General features: G+C 42.3%; 1 protein-coding gene across 1 annotated transcript in view; it reads right to left on the bottom strand.

The window, feature by feature from the left end:
• Positions 1-17,953, bottom strand: part of LOC122792438 (vomeronasal type-2 receptor 26-like) — a 192,906-nt gene that overhangs the window by 65,559 nt on the left and 109,394 nt on the right. The window lies entirely within an intron of this gene.

Below are 17,953 nucleotides of genomic sequence, written 5' to 3'. Positions count from 1 at the left end.
CATATTCGATTTACTGAAATGTCGATCATATGGTCTCGACCATATGACATTCAAGATTTCAGTAATTCGATTATGTAAAGTGCTTCCATATATATATATATATATATATATATATATATATATATATATATAGATATATATATATATATATATATATATATATATACATATATATATATATATATATATATATGTGTGTGTGTGTGTGTGTGTGTGTGTGTGTATATACATATAAACTTTGAACAATACTCTGATCAACATCTGTAGTCAACACAGTTTTGTTGGTTAAACAGATGATAGGCACCTGTTGACAAAAGTAGCAGATCAGATGATTCTCGGGGTTGGGGAATTTGCCCTTGCCCCGAGAATTCTGTGATCTCAGATTTAAAATATATAATTAGCAGGGGGTGGAAAGGTACAGGGAGGCTTGCCCCTGCAAAAAAAAAAAAAAACAATGTTTTCTTTTACTAAACTAAAGTTTAAACTAAACTACTAAACTAAACTACTCATCTTCCAACCCATCAAACATACTCAAAACAACTCTCACTTTAACATCACAGCAAAAGACAACACCACTATACACCCAAAAGAACACACCAAATTGCTAGGAGTGGAAATAGACAATAAACTAAAATTTGACATTCACATATCCATGACCATAAAAAAAGTCCACAAAAAACTAGAAGCGTTATACAGAAATAAGCAACTTCTCACCAAAGCAGCAAAGATTTCAGTAGCAAATTCCCACCTTATCTCCACCCTACTTTATGCCTCTCCAATATGTACCAACTTAACTCATTAGATCCAAGTGACGCCTCCAGGTGCATCTGCAGTTACCTCCTACTGCTCCTCTAGGCGTCAAATATTACTTGTGCATATTTGCATTAATAATTCCAAAACCATGCTACATACAAGGTTTAAAAATATTTTATCTTGAAGCATACATGATGGCAAACACAATTGTATTGATATTTGACCTCTGTCAATGAGTATTTGTTAGAATTGTAAGGTGATAATTTATTTTTTAAAGGCTCAGGCCACACCCACTAGGAGTTAAAGGTACATACTCAAAATAGTTGTACGGGCAATGCGATCTAAACAAGCTAGAGACCTGCTACAACAAAATCATCAAATTCGCCACAGGGGCATCCTACTGTAGTCACCACTGTCTCTCACTTGCTGAACTGGGCTGGCTTGATCTCCCTCACCTCCTTCACTGGTATCAACTCACCCACAAACTAGTAAACCATCCACTAAATGTCCCATCCCTCCAGAATCTACTCCAACCCTATCACACCACCAGACCACTAGGATCCAGCAACAAAAATCACTTTCAGATCACTAAAGCCAATAACTCTGCTGGTGAAGCACTATTCTCTTGCACCATAGCCAAATTATGGAACTCCCTCCCACCCACAATTACCTCCATACCATCATGCACCCACTTCAAAACTTTACTAAAAGCACACCTAAAAACATACTGGCTATGCCCTTGCAACTCCCACTCTAATATCACCCACCCCATCCAACCACTACCTTTCTTCCCACCCCACTAACTACCTTGATTATAGCAAGCTCGGATGCTCATAAGCCTACTACTTATTATACAGCAGGAACATCTTATTGTAACAATTGTTAATGTCTGTTATGTACTTCGCAGATAAAGATTCTAGTTGTCTACTGATGTACTATGTTCTTCATCTGTAACTATGTTTGTAATTAATTGCTATGTTAATCAAATTGTTAATCACTATGTAAATCCAATGTAACTGCTGTCTGTATATTTTAACTGAGGAGCTTTTCTCTCCGGGCCTCCGCTGAAAATGGACCTACATCCAGTCGGACACTCCCGGTCAACAAATGTAAATAAATAAATAAATAAATTTCCATTTTGTTGTAATGTTTTTGCATGTGCCTAGATTGATGCTCAGTGGATGTGTTGTAGTGTGTCAACATGCATAATGTCGATCATTTGTGTTGATACATGCACATCGATACATGCTGTTCTACAAAGATAAGCAAATACATACATATATATATATATATATATATATATATATATATATATATATATAGGTACACACACAAACGCACGCACTCATGCACGCACACACGCACACACAGGCACACAGGCACACACACACAGACACACACACACACACACACACATAAAATTCAAAATACTTGAAAGGAGGAGTAGGAAAGGGAAGGAATCTTAATCACTATTTTAACATGGCAGCATCTTTCAGGATTCATTGCATGTGGGAACAAGACAATTCAGTGTCATAGCAAGGGGTTGATATTGTGATTTTACTGATGCAGCATAAGTTAACACTATTCTCAGAAGATTAGATGGATGCATTTTACTTAAGAAGCGGTACGTTGGGAACTGGACGTTTCAAGGATGCATTTGAACAATGAAAAATAAGGCTAATGGAAAGTAGGAAGACTTGAGTTCTAGGTTTACCGTGATAGACAACAGCCTAGGGAGTAGGTAACTGGTTATTTGGTTTGTGTTTACATTGATTTCTGCTCTGTTTTCTTTTTTTAACTTTGCAAAATATGTTTATGCAAGTCTTAACAAACAATAGTCCAGCATTAAAAATACTCCTTGTAGAGATGCAAAATAATGTATTTCTGGTAATACAGTAAATCTCAGTTAATCAGAACTCTCAAGCAACCAGAAAAAAAAAATCGAAGAAATACAGTACAATTTTCATGTGTTGCTCCTTCTGTGCCCCCCCCCCCCTGCAGAAAAATACCTTACATTTTTTAGAGTTTTAAGTTTTAAAAAGGAAGATAGGAATAAATGCCCTCTCTCCCCAACCTAAGAACAAGTCAAACCAAACAAATAGTACTGGGTACAGTATTAATCAGGCCTATTTTTAACAGTAGCTCTCAAGCAACCAGAAACTACAGTTATCTGGCATCTACCAATCCCCATGGGTGCTGGTTAACCGAAACTGTACCATAGAGCAAACATACACAGGATATTGAACAATCAGTTGCCAAAGATTAAACTGAAAACAAAATTCATACTATATTAAATCTTTACAAAAATGATGACTAGTCATTTTCCTGTAGAAATGATATAGCCCAAGCATTAGAAAGAATTAGAAAGTGGTGTTAAACTCCATCTATGGAAGGAAGACTTTCATAACAACAGACTATAAACAGCCTAAATATTAATAGCAAGGACCACCAAACATAGTGACCAAATAATATAGTATCATGTAACACAAAATGTAGACTATCCTGTGGGTAATCTAACCAGACCTTCCCTGGGCAATCTCACTGAAATGGCTAGTTATGTACTGGAGCCAAGACATCTATTTACTTACATATAGTACTCTAGTTCAGTGTACATAAATCTCAGTTGGCAAAGCCTATTTGTCCTGCAAAGGGAAGAGATTTCTGATTTCTGTCTCCTTATTGGACACCACCAGAAATAAGATGGTCCATGAATGCTCACATTTGCACCATGAATGCCTACAAGGCTACCCCAATACATAAACCTCTGGCAATAAATCTAAACTGACCAGTTATAGATCATTGCAAATGCCTTGCAAGAATCTTTTAAATTGTTCAGTTGAGGGTGTGTTCAAATAATATGTATCCAGAATCTTAAAAATAACTTCTCATCAATGCCATCATGTGCCATCAGTTCTTGGATAAATTGAGTATAACAGGGGTATAAAATGAAAGCATTTCTATGCAAAAGTCTGGAAATGTCTAGATAGCATTGCATATTTGAGAGATAAATTTACAACTGTCTAGTCTTATTTCAGTATCCTAATTTCAGGGAGAGTGTCCCAATCCCTCACTATCCCTAGAGAAATACATTGATTTTAATCTGTTTATATATTTAACTAACTGATCTCCATGGACTAGAACTCTCATATATAATCTCCAAGACAAATATAAGCCAGGAAGATTTTTCTATAATATTAGATCTCTCCTTCTGCAGCTGCCAGAATTTGTCCTTCAGATACCCACAAAACAAAATGCCCTCCCTCCCAGACACTCAAGTCAACAAATTTTAACTATTAGTTGCTCTCAGTATCTTAGTTTTTGTTGCCTGTATAGCCAATTCATCAATAGCTCCACTTTCCATTCTTTTCCGAAGCATTAAATTACTAGCTCAACCTTGTTTACTCATTCTAGAACCCCTAATATTCCCTTAGCTCATGTACCATTTAGGCAACTGTGGCCATTGAGCAGTATTCCTGAACCAAAATAAACACCACCTTCCAGTTCCAACCACGTCCAATGAAACAGAAATGTCTAAGCTGTACTTAGGGTAAAACCACTAAAAATACACTTTTTGCCCATCTCCAATAAATATAAAAGCATAGGAAAGAAGGCCCCCATATGGTCCCAAAGAAGCACCATCTTGTCCATTGAAAAAAATGTTTCCTTTCTTTTTTCAGATTAATGTAAAAGAAATAGTTTTCATGATCCTAAAATAAATCCAGAAGAGGACTCAGAAGCCTAAAAATATATAGCACTTAAGATAAAATAAACATTTGGTGCACCAAATCCCATGTTCTAGAGCCATGAGTAAATTCTTCCATTTGATAAATAAGTTTAAACAATTACCAGCTAACTTCTGACATGTTACTTCCAGTTTGCTGTAAAATAGGTACATCCCACAAACTCCCAATTATTTAATTGCCTTATGGTCCCACAACAAAGGAACATTTGTGTAGAGTGCACCTGTGAATGGTCAAGGTTCACTCCAAGAACCTGTAATTTAGCTTATATTATTTTTATATCAGTGGTAGTGACACAGCCTGTAGTACACTCGCCTTTGGTATAGAATGCACTTGGTTCTATTCCCATATGAGTATATCTCTCCATCACTTTACTTACAAGGTGATGATTTAGGTCCCTGATTCTGGTGTGTGCGGAGCTAGTACCCTTGTGGACACTGAAGATCAAGTATAACAAGGTCTGTAATAGCATGGTAGGCGTGGCATAACTGGATCCCCAAGAGTATATAATATACTGAATAAAGACATAGAACTTCCAGCCTGTCTTTGTATCTCATGGTCTTTGAATCTGTAATCTTCTTAGTTTAAACCTTTGGGACTCCTCTGGTTGTTTGATATGTCTAATGTGGTACATCCCAAAGAGGGTATTGTACTCAATGACTGCTCTAATCAATGCTGAATATAAAGGTGCAATGACTTATTTAGATCTGGATAATATATCCTTGGCTACTCATTGTAGTAAGGAGAAGGACTCTCTGACTACTGTCACTGTATAATGATCAAAGAAGAGAGAACTTGTTTTTGGAAGGTATGTTGTCTCATATAGAAGAATGCACTTAAATGCCCATAAGTGTATCTAAGAGAACATCTGTAATGTCAAATTTCCACTGTATTGCAGGTATTCCTAAAATCATTACTGCTATCAATTGTACACATGTAGAAATATACACAACTACCAGGGAGGAGCATCCTAAAAGATGCTACTGAGAGTGAGAGGAGTGCTGTTTTGCATCCTGCTTCTACAGGCACTAATGTAATTCCATCTGAGTGCATGCAGTATGTCATCATTGTGGCTAGCAGAATGAATATCTGAGCCTGACATCCCTGGCAGCACCCAAGATACTCACATTTGGTATCACTGCACTCTACAGCATTCACTCAAGACTGGCTGCATACCATATGTCACCTTTTGGACACGTGGTGTATCTAATGCAGCTTTGGTTGATTGACCACACTGAGCAGGTATATAACACAATACATCAGTAGACTAGGACTATCCAACAATGCATTCTCCTCATCTTCAGGGGTCTTTGTGCTACTTGCATGCCTTTCATGTTATATTACAGTACACTGTATGTAAAGCATGTACCATTGTGTGGCATGTTACATGCTGCGTAATAGTTACTGTACCACAAGCAGGTTTGTAACTACTGGTAGATGTAGACATAGAACAGATCATATCATTGCAGAAGCTGCAGTAAAAAATATGGGGCACAGGTCAAGAATGTTAGTATGTTACTTATTACACCACAGTCACACTCAAATTCCTTTGGCTAGCACAAGTATAATCTATTAAAATATTAATATACTTAAGGAATTTTGTGTGTGTTTGTGTGTGTGTGTGTGTGTGTGTGTGTGTGTGTGTGTGTGTGTGTGTGTGTGTGTGTGTGTCAGCTTGAGGGTTTCCTGCTGTAGCATACATAAAGCTTATCTGTATAGTTTCATAGTCACTGCCACATCAGCGGGTTTATTAAGTAATGTCATAGTTACTGCCATGTCAGCAGGTTTATTAAATAGCAGACACAAGAGATGTGGTATAACTTCCATAAGATTAATATTTAAACTTAATTCCCTGGAAGAACCTGTCATGATAATGGTACATCCAATAAGCACAGAGCATAGTCTATAATAAATATAAGTGGGAATATTGGAAGCTGCAGAAATGAAAAACAGAGCTAGCATCATGGCATAGAAGGATTAAGCCATGACTATGGCCCAGGGGACTCAGTTTTAATTAGCAGCTCAATATCTGACACACTGGCAGGGCAGCATGCCCATCCTGGTTGGAAGGGGGTGGAGCACATGCATGAGGTACACTAGTATTTATGATTTCCCTGGTGAAGACCAGGGAGGAGCATCCTTGATGAAGTGAGCAGTGGTTCAGTGCCCATTCCATGCTCCACTCCCAGGAATGTTACTGGGTAAACACATGGGGGTGTGAAGTATAGTAAAAAAACACTCTCCACCAGCAGTATGACACTACCCTTGGGACCAAAATCTTCTAACTGGCCCAGGACATGGGACAAGGATAGCTCAGGGGAGGCTAAGGAAGATTCCATAGTCTCAGTGAATGAGGAAACAAACTTGTAGCAACTGATGGTCAGCTGTGGAAACCCAAAAAGTAGCTCAAAAAACTAATTAAAAAAAGACACAGATCTGAAGATGGTCAACTTCATTTATCAAAACTCCACTCATTGCCATGCACAAAAGAAGGGTGACCAGCATTTGTTCATCAGTGGTCACTTTGAATATGACCAAGACATCTGAATGTCCACTTTTCCCTGTAGTTATTACAACCTCATTATTCATGTCCTTGTTATGCATATAAAGGCAGTCAGGTGCTATCTTCTTATGCCCACTGACCACCTTCACATCTGCTTCAAGCTCGGTCTGTCTTCTATCTCTCTAATGATGGTCTTCTCTGCTCCCCGAGTTAGACAGCCTCATTTGTGTCCATGTCACTGAGGAGAACCATGTTTGTCTCTTAGTAAAAGTTGATTTTTCTGTTGCAGGTGTCTACTGTGGTCATATTGTGAGACGGAGTACAAAAGGTAGTAGTTAGATGGGTGACATCATTTATCCACCGGGATATCACAGTAGTACACAGTATCCATCCTATAAACTACATATATGTGTACCTTGAAATACAAAGCATAATGCTACTTGCATCACAAGATCTGAGGCAAAATACTTATACACTTTACCAGCATCAGAATTGCAGAGCTCAGTTGTGCTGTACCATAGCATTAACATGGTTTATATGAATGCTGTTCTACATGTATATGTAATATGAACCACTAGTGATTTGTTTTTTTAAATGATGCTCCAGAAGATGGGATTGTTGTACCACCTGCAACAGCAGACATTTCAGTCTGAAACACCAGAATCACGCCTGTTTTCTAACATCAATCTGTGCATTCTTCCCCTAAACAGTGATTATCAATGAAGTGTGTGAATACCATTTAGTCAAATACTGAACAATGACCACACAACCCAGTTAAGCTAAAGGGATGATCATATCAGAAGTGTGAGTAAAAAAGTCTGCGTTCTGATATGCAGGCAGAGGGTGAAGTAAAAATGCTAACCAATGTCTCTTGTGTTGAGAAACAAAGCACAGGTTGAGTAATGCACACAGTGCAGTAAATCACAATGGGAGTGTATGTCCACCAGGTTACAGAAGCACAGGAAGAGGTGAAACTGGATTATGGAATACAGGAATCACAATGCACATAATACAATTACACAAAGAAGCATTACCATGCTGTAGACCTTTGGCCATAACTTGTGGAAAAGGGCATTGAAGAAGGGGGGCCAACTCTGACAATATGACTGATACCATGATACCAGCATAACATTCATAAATCCTCACCTGTCAATGTAATAAAACAATTAACATTTGTGCAGCACAGCTGATCTGCATGAACCAAGAGCACTTTAGTGAGGTACAGCCCACATATCTATAGAGTAGTTACGATGGAGGAGGACATTCAACACTAACAGAGAGAAGAGGCAGCAGCTACATGAATAGAAAAATGCCTTCCCTGAAAATGAGGCAAGACTAAACATACATGGATACTTATACCACCAGGAGAAGTCCACAGGGACAGGATTACTGGTGTTGTATATGCAAATCAACAGAGAGGTACCAATGCTGTCTGGTGACAAAGGAGGTCAGTAATGACTATAAGCATAAGTGCAGTGTGAAGCATGAATATGCACTTGACCCAGCAACCTTCAATGTCTCTAAGGTTATGCACACCATCAGAGAGGAGGCCAGCACATCAGCCAGCCCCTTATGCCATGTGATACAGCACTGCACAACAACACTAGATAAGGATATCTTGCAGACCTATGAAATAAAGTCTGTGCCAAACTATTGCAAAATGCTGCCAGACAAAGGGCCGGATTCATGAAGGCTTGCATGGAGTCTAAGAGTAGAGTAAGACTCCAGACAGCCAATATGTCTGCCGAGCGATCCAGGAACAGCTGGCAGGGGAGTGCATGACAGCTCCTAAGACTACCCTTGCACGGACAGTGTTATGTTATGCAAATTACCTCATTTGCTGCTGAAAGCTATGCAAATGAGGTAAATTTGCGATCCAGGAAACACTAACCTGTCCGAGTAAGAGTAGTGCTATTTGCAGAAATGTACTCCGTTGGTAATGGAGTACCGTTCTGCAAATAGCAAAACAGAGCTATGACAGCTCCAAATAAAGGATGCATCCAGTTGAGGAAGTATGCCAATGGCCAAATATAAGGCCATTGGCATTTTTATCCATTGCAAAATAATAAAAAATATTTTTTTCCCCGATCTCCAATGTTTAAGCGTAGCGCAGTGCCGCGCAAACGTGCGGCGCCCTAAACACCAGAAAAAAAATAAAAGCCAAAAATAGGCATTTTATTAAAAATATTCATCTGCCATGCAGGTGAATGGCAGGCTGAAGACAACATGGCTATTGAGTAGTGGTTTCTAAGGGGGGGAAGCTCTGTCTGAGAGATGTAACCAAGCATTACTAGGCAATTCTATGCAAATGAGGATAAGGATAGTGAATCCCAATTTTGCCTGCCATGTGAACCATGTCCCTAGAGTGTAAGAGTAGGATTAGGGGAGTAACAGAGTAGAAAATAGGTGACATCATGAGGGGGTATGTATCAAAGACTGTAGGCGTATTGGAGCAGAGTGGCATGTGTTTGCTGTAAGTGACTCAGGACTGGAAGAGGCGTGTCTACAGTTGTCTTAACTGAAACTCAGAAACCGAAGGTGTACACCATGGATATCACCAAAGTTTCTTGCAAAGATGCTTACACTGTGTGCGTACGTGTGCGCACCTGTAAACCCATCTAAGCCAGTGTGCGCGTGTGTGCGTCCGTATAAGCCTGTGTAAGGCTAAGCCTGTGTGTGCGCATGTGCAGCCGGCTAAGCCTGTGTAAGCCTGTGTAAGCCTGTGTAAGCCTGTGTGTGTGCATGTGCGCGTATTTGCGCGTCGCTGCCCCCTGTGGAAACAGAAAGGGAAAAGGAAGGAAAAGAAGTAGTAGGAAGTTAAGCAAGGAGAACTAGCAGACCTGCCAGGTGAAATCAATCAGAATCAGCCAATTACACAGGCAGTACACTAGCCCAGCCCAGCACTTAAAACTCTGCAAACAACATTCCCCCATGTTTTTCTCAGAAACACTGCAACACTGCAGTCTACAAAGAGAAGTGAAAACTTAAAAAGCTCAACTGAGACAAAAAAAGTTAGGGGCTGCCATTGCTATTATAAGGCAACATGTGCAAGATGCTGAGGGTGGTGCCAATGTGAATGCTGCTGAGCAACCCACAGTGAGGAGACGGAGAAGAGTGTAAAGACCCAGGGTAACCTATCAGGGGCTACATGAGTTGGAGATAGTGGAGCGCTATAGAGTGGACAGAGACCTCCTGCAGCAAATTGTTGAGCTGTGCAGGCCATGCCTTACACACAGAACCAACAGAGGGGAACCCATCCCATTGGAAACTAAGGTATGTGTTGGCCTAAGAATACTAGCAACAGGTACCTTCCAGAGACCAACTGGTGATATGATGGGGATATCACAGGCATCAGCATCCAGGGCACTGCACCAGTTCCTGATTGCCATGTCAGCACATGTCGGTGATCATGTATACTTCCCCAATTCCCGTGAGGTATTGGCCAGCAATATACGTCTCTTCCAGCAAATAGCAGAATACCCTGAGCTAGTGGGTGCAATTGACTGCACGCACATACACATCAAAGCACCAGCTGGTGAGTGGGGTAGGGCCTACATCAACTGCAAGGGCTTCCAGTCCATCAACTGCCAGGTCGTGTGCGATGCCCAGGGCATAATACTGAATGTGTGTGCCAGCTGCCCTGGAAGCTACCATGAGTCCAATATCTGGCATCTGACACAGCTGTACCAGACATTTCCCAATGGGGACATCCCTGACGGTCACCTAGTGGGGGATGCTGGATGCGCACTGGAGCCATGGCTGATGACACCCATCAGAAATGCACACACACCTGAACAAGAACTCCATAATGAGGCACATGCAAAAACACGAAATGTAATCGAGCGTGTGTTTGGGATGCTCAAGTCATGGTTCCAGTGCCTGGACACATCTGGTGGAGCCTTGCAGTACTCACCAACTACATGTACCCAAATTGTCATGGTATGTGCCATGCTACACAATATGATCCTGTGAAAACAGCTGCAGCAGGAACAGCGTGGGGCAAGGCCAAACAGCTCCCTACCATTGCCAAGGCCTGCACAGGCACAGCGTGACTCGGAGGAGGAACAACCTGAGCCTGCCCCAGTAGGCAGAAGGAGGCGTGCCCAGTATGCCTTGGCCTTGGCAAAGAGGCAACGCATAGCACATACACTGGCTCAGTAGGAACTCTGGAAATGATACCTCTCTCTGACTCGCACATAAAATAAAAGGGATGCCTAACTTGACACTACCTGTTTCCAAACATGTATAGGGAGTGTAGTATGCACATTTGACATAAGCAGCCCTGCAACACCACCTGAGGCATGATTGTCATGATTTAAGCAATATAAAGCAGTGCTAAGCAGCTTTTACCAATATTTAGTATATGTAAACAAAATTGCCCGTGCTAACTAGCGCAATGTCAGGCAATGTAAAGCAATGTTGGGCAAGGTCGGGCAAAGTTGAGCAAAGACAGGTAAACATGCTCATATTAGCTTTACTGTCCCTTAAACAGTCTGGTCTGCCCAGCATGAAAATAAAAAGAGTGACAGGGCTCGAACCCAGGATACTGTGCACTATAATCACAGTACTGAACCACTAAGCCATGATAGCTTTTCAGTAGCACAGACACAGCAGGACAATTGTACAGTAATGCAAACACAAAGAAATGCTGTAACATACCCCTAAAGACGCATATAGGTAACCTCCTCCACAGGCCTATGCAGACAGAGAACATCAGGCCAGGTGGTGTGATGTGGGTTGTGTAGGCTATGAAGTTGCAATCTAATATATGTGGCATTGGACGTTAAGAAGTGTAGTACAGTAGTATGCCTCAAGCCAGTATGATAGGCAACAGTGCAGACTGAAATGGTGTACTGTACATAGCAGTGCAGGCATAGCAAATGTGTATAAGTGTCAGGTGAACCCCTCATCGTATGTACACCCACAGTAACAATCAAGTGTGCCCCTGGGTAGAAATGTACAAAGAATAACTGTCCCCCCTGTATGTAGAAATGTTGATAAGTCTATGCAAAGTGTCTCATGGAAGCCCTGCAGGCACAGCATGATCCCTGTTGATCTATGACACAAAGGTGAGGCCTGCTGTAAAAATACAACTTGATTTTCCATACACATATAGTATAAAAGTCTATACTGGGCGTGCTCACACACTCCAACAAATGTAGTGGATTTCATTCAGCATCACACTGAAAGGTCATACTAGGCATGCTCATACACTTAAAAAACTAAGCAAATGTCAGGCAACAACATACTGAAAGGTCATACTGGGCATGCTCACACACATGTCAAATACGGAGGTGATAATAAGGAATCTATGGACAAATGTGGATAGACATCTCTACTTCCAGAAACACATTCACAAAGTTGTCAGAAAATCATGCTATGTGTTCACACAAACTGCCAAGGTCTGTGCATGTAGGTCAAATGAGGTTCCCACTACTCATCAGTCATCAGACCCATCAGAGAGTACCACAACACACTTGCGATGAATCTGACTAGGCACGTTCAGCAGCCAGAAAGACCACTGAAGTACCCTAACAAGAGGATTACTGGCCTCAAACAGTTGCCCCATGCAACAAGGCTGAATGTAACCCAATCTGTACTGTGTTGCATACTGTCTACTCAGGAGATCTCTGCCCAACAGACAGGTCCATGTCATGGCTACACTCAGATCTGTTCTGAGTAACAGCTCAATGGCACTAAATATACAGACCCAACTGATATTGCCAACATCCTGGCAGATAGGATCAGTGTTAACTGTACCCCTCTCTCACCCATGAAAGAGCACATCTCTATAATGGAAGACTGCAAAGTTGCTGTCATCACAGCTGCACAGGTAAAAAACACTCTCCAAAGCCAGTATCACAGCAGCCATGGGACCAGATAAATTCACAAGCTGTGTTCCACACAAACCACAGAATGAACAGACACCACACTGACGTACCATGTGCAGTCATAGCCTCACCTCGTGCTTTGTGCCTGTTGAATGGTGCACAGTGACGGTTATTCCACTACACAAGGGTGGAGACAACACGGACCCCAGGAACTAGCTCACCCATTAGCCTGACAAGCCCGCTCTTCAAGGCCATGGAATGTATCATCATACAACATATAAAAAATTACATTTGTAATCCCCAAACCCTGGACCACAACCATGTTGGGTTTGTAAAATGCAGATCATGTCACCTAAACCTGATAGATGACATTGAAGCAGTCAACAGAACCGTCAACAAGGGTAAGGTGGTTCACACAGCCTATGTTGATCCTGCCATGGCTTACAACACCACCCCACACCCTGGAAATATAGATAAACCCACTAAACTAGGTATAAATTGCTATGTCACAAGATGGGTTGCCAACAGGCTTACTGACAGAACACACAATGTGAAAGTAGCAGACTCCAAGTATGACTTTGGACCAGTGATGAGTGCAGTACCACAAAGTCCAGTCCTGTGTCTTGTCCTGTTTAGGTTCTACTTCCCTGAAGTAAACTTTAACATGGAAGGTCTGTGGCTACTGAAGTTTCTAGAGGACTGCAAACTAGGAGCCATAATTGTAAACACTAAAGATGTGGACATCCTACAAAAGGGCCTCACTGAGACAGATGGCTGTCATCAAAGACATGGGCTCTAGCTCAATGCCAAAAGGTGCATTGTCATCCCCTTTGTTAAAAACTCTGTAGCCAAGAGCTACAGCATAGGTGGTAGTATACTTAACACTGAAAGTGTGACAAGAGACCTTGGGTCACAGGTGGACATGGGACACAACTGTGATAATCACATCCTCACAGTAGTCAGGAAACCCTGCTATGTGGCACACCTCATCACAAAATGTGTCTCATGCAGAATAGAAGAGGTCATTGTTCCCCACTACTCATCACTCACTAGAACTATAATAGAGTACAATGCCACTTTTGCTATGTACCTCACAAGACAACTACAACAACTGGAAAGCCTGCAGCAATACCTCACAAAGAGCATTAGCGGCCTGAAATACATGCCATACACAGACCATCTCAAAATGCTCCATCTGTACTCCCTTGCATATCGCCTACTCAGATTTGTTCACTGCCTAACATACAAAGCTATGTCAAACGCAGAGCTGTTGGACATGCTCCATATAAAACACTCACAATCCCTCTGACCTTCAGACCCAAAACCATGAGTGAAATACAAAAGGAAGGGGTGTACCCATTTACCTTATGGATACCTACACCTTCAGGTTAGTGGCACAGCATGAGGCCTTGGAGACCATGCAAGTGCAACTAACATTGGGCAAAGCTGCTCATCAGATTGTAGCCTGCTACAGATCACCTGCCTTGTCACAGGAACCTCACTCAGTATTCCTAAGAACAGTGGAAAATATAAAGGTCCTAACAAACACCATTATATGAGGTGATAACAACTACCCAAACATTGAGTGGTAGAATTACTTGTGTACAACGTCCTTTGCCCAATGTTTCCTAGAGTTTAAAAGCTCTAACACCCTGGAACAGCTGGTCACCATGCCCACTAGAGGTGACACCATACTGGACATGATCATCACCAACATGGGGTACCAGTGTTCCACAACAGAGATAAAACATCACCATCCTACCAATATACCTGTGGAAAAGAAAACTCACAGTAATATGTATAGCATGTCATGTTAATACATACTCCTCTAGAATCATGAAGTAGTTAGGTAGGGGTTTGAATCCTGCACTTGGTGAGTGTTTGTGTGTGTGCTCTATGTGTGTGACACTGTTGGTCAATGGGTTGTGGGTTTTGCTTTTACTACTGTATGACATATCAGTATGACACCAGTATGTGCATTGCATATGTGAGGTAGCTGTGTGGCAAATACATATATGTACATGTGACCTCAGTTATTGCATGTGTGGGAACCCTGCTTTCTCCAAGAACACATCTGTCATCTTTTCAAGAGTGTGCTGCTGCTTTCCAGACCTTAGGTCACATCTGTATGCTTGTGACAAGGCCAGCCACTGCAGTGACCCCTGGCCTAGGTCAACTGTGTCACACACACTCATTACAGTTTCTATAGAATTGTGTGAGTGGGGGTTTATGGCCGAGGTATATGTCAGACCTGTTCAAACGCAGCAAAGTCTATCAGTGATGGCTATTCATTATAGGTGTACAACAACCTTTGTGGATATGCATGCAGACCCCTTATTGCTTATGTGATCCACCAAGAGATTTAAAAATACCTTTGGAAATGTGATTATCAAAGGAGAGATGATGTACCACTTGGTTGCATGTACACATCATTACCTGTTCTTCATGTTGGTGGCTACTACCTATGTGGTACTGTGGGGATACTATGTTCCGTAAAGGTGGATGACTAAGCTTTGGTTGGCTTATAGCTTTACAGCATGGGTTTGACAACAGGGATCTGTCTGTGTGATGCCCTTGTGGAGGATGTGTGTGTCATCTGGAGAATGCATTATAGGCCACAGTATGCATTACCAGACATGGACGGACATATCCCTTCTGTGATTGCTTGTACCTAAGAGAGCTATATGCCAAACAGGAGTGGTCTCAGTAATGGGTGCAGGTGAATACCACTGGTTACTGGCGTAGTACAGTACCTGATAGATTCAAATGTTACTGTGTGTCCTACATCTGTGTGTCAGTTGTCAAGACATCATCTAACGATTGGTTATGGTCAGGCTGTTGAAGTTATGTATACTACCGGAATGCAAAACAATGACAGATAGTAACAGTATCATCCACAGCACAGTGTCAAACTATGTCATACACACATGTGTAGTCAAGTTCCGAAATGTGTGTAGTACAATGCATACTGGCCACCAATCAAGACTATGGAGTGTTACTGTGTAATACAGGGCATGTCACCCTGCCCATGTGTCCACTATGCACGTACATGCAGACAGTGCACCTCCACCATGTTCACAAATGTACACCTGCAAATCTGTGCCACACACATCCCACACATACTGTCCACTCTCTAACACATGCTGCCAATACTACACACATCAGCCAAGTGGCACGTGGGCAGACAATACACTATTGGAACTAACCCTGGTGTAAACATTACTACATTGACAATCATAGCTTAAATGCATCATGCCTGCTCAGCTACACCTTCAAGTATATCATTACACTCTACTACTGACAACATGCTAACATTGCTATACTGCTATAAAGTCACCCTGTGCATCAGTACCATGGTAGCCTGTTCCTGCATCGATGTTACAGATGACAGGAGGTGGCACAGGTTTCATCATATGCACAGGGTGTGCTGTTGGTTTGCCAGAGGCCTACAGTGAGCCATACAATTGACATGTGTGTGTGTGTGTGTGTGTGTGTGTGTGTGTGTGTGTGTGTGTGTGTGTGTGTGTGTGTGTGTGTGTGTGTGTGAGGGCCAAGAGTACTGCTATGGGCCAATGTTGATGTAATGTGTGTGAGTATGTGGTAGCCCTAGGTGTCTTGTTTATGTGTGTGTGTGTGTCTGCATGCACACAGTTCCACCATGTGGCTGCCATATACGGGTATTTGTGGGACAGCCACAGACTGTACCTGCCAGGCTTTACAGATCACCATCTCTGGCCATGGATACGGTACCTGTGCCTGGCAGGGGTGCTATTGACACTATCAGGTACTAAGCCTGACTGGGTACTATCCCCAGAGGTAGATGGATGTACACTGGACCCAGGTCCCTGCTGGGACTGTCCAGAGCCACGTGCACGTGGTCTTCTAGGACGGTTTATGGACAGCCCACCCCCAACATTGCTGGGGCTGGTACTGGCACTACGGGAGTGGCTGTGACTTGAGGGACATCTGCGGCGACTGCCAGCTGCTAATGTTGCTGGCATATGTCCACGTCGATGACTCAACCGTCCTGCACTGTCCTGACACATGGACATGACATTGTGGAGGACATCTAATGTCTCACCCCAATGTCTATCAGTGACCTTAGTGTAATGACGGATGGCACCTGCTAGGTCATGGATACTGTCAATTACGGCAGTGTTATGTGCTCTCTGTGCCCTTAGTCCCTGTCTGGTGTACCGTTCCATACATGCCTGTGCCTCCATGACAGCCTGGAACATGCGTGAGGTTGTAAGACTTGTGGCACATCAGCCAGTGACATGATGAGCAGCAGTGCTCTGACGAGAACCCCTGGATATCTGCCTATGTGGTACCCTTCCAGACATTTGGGTATGGCTGCTGTGTTGGGATGCATGTGCCATAGATACCACACTGTCCTGGCCAGTGCTGGCTGTACACTATCCCTCAGCTAAGGGCATTGGTGATGGATGTATTGGCAGTACGACTGTGTGCATGGATGGGGTGGACACTTGTGTAGTATCGATTGGTGGCCCAACGACAGACCATGGAAAACATGCCTGTTTCTCAACACACCTATCATCATTATCACTATTATGCTCAGTGACATCAGTTTCCCTGCTGCAGTGAACCAGCCCAAAATCAGCACCTGTGAGAGGAAGACAGAAAACACACTTTACGACCTGTACATGATGTCGGCACACATGCACACATGCACACATGAACACATGAACACATACACACATGCACACATGAACACATGAACACATCCACACATGCACACATGCACACATGCACACGTGAACACATGCACACAAATACACTCCTCACTAAAACAGACACACACACAGACACACACACACACCACCAGCAATCCAGAACATACTCAATAGAGTGTGATGGTGGGGTACAGTATCACAAGCCAAGCATTTATATCAAACATGACAGCATGCAGGATGTGTGTTGCTCAACAGCATGCAGTGTGAGTGTAGACATTCCTTGCTAATAACAGTATACATGGCTTTGATGCATGTGTGTTTTGTTCAGTGATTGGCCTCACCCTGGAACGCAATGTGTACATGGACACAACATTGCTGTGCAAGTATTAAAAGCTTTGCAATGTCCTGTGCACCATCACTCACAGGTATACA

Source organism: Protopterus annectens, chromosome 1.part2 (assembly GCF_019279795.1).
Source record: "Protopterus annectens isolate FY-2018-M chromosome 1.part2, PAN1.0, whole genome shotgun sequence".
Taxonomy (NCBI): Eukaryota; Metazoa; Chordata; order Ceratodontiformes; family Protopteridae; genus Protopterus; species Protopterus annectens.
Note: the sequence above shows the minus strand (reverse complement) of the source record. Positions and strands in the feature narration are given on the sequence as shown.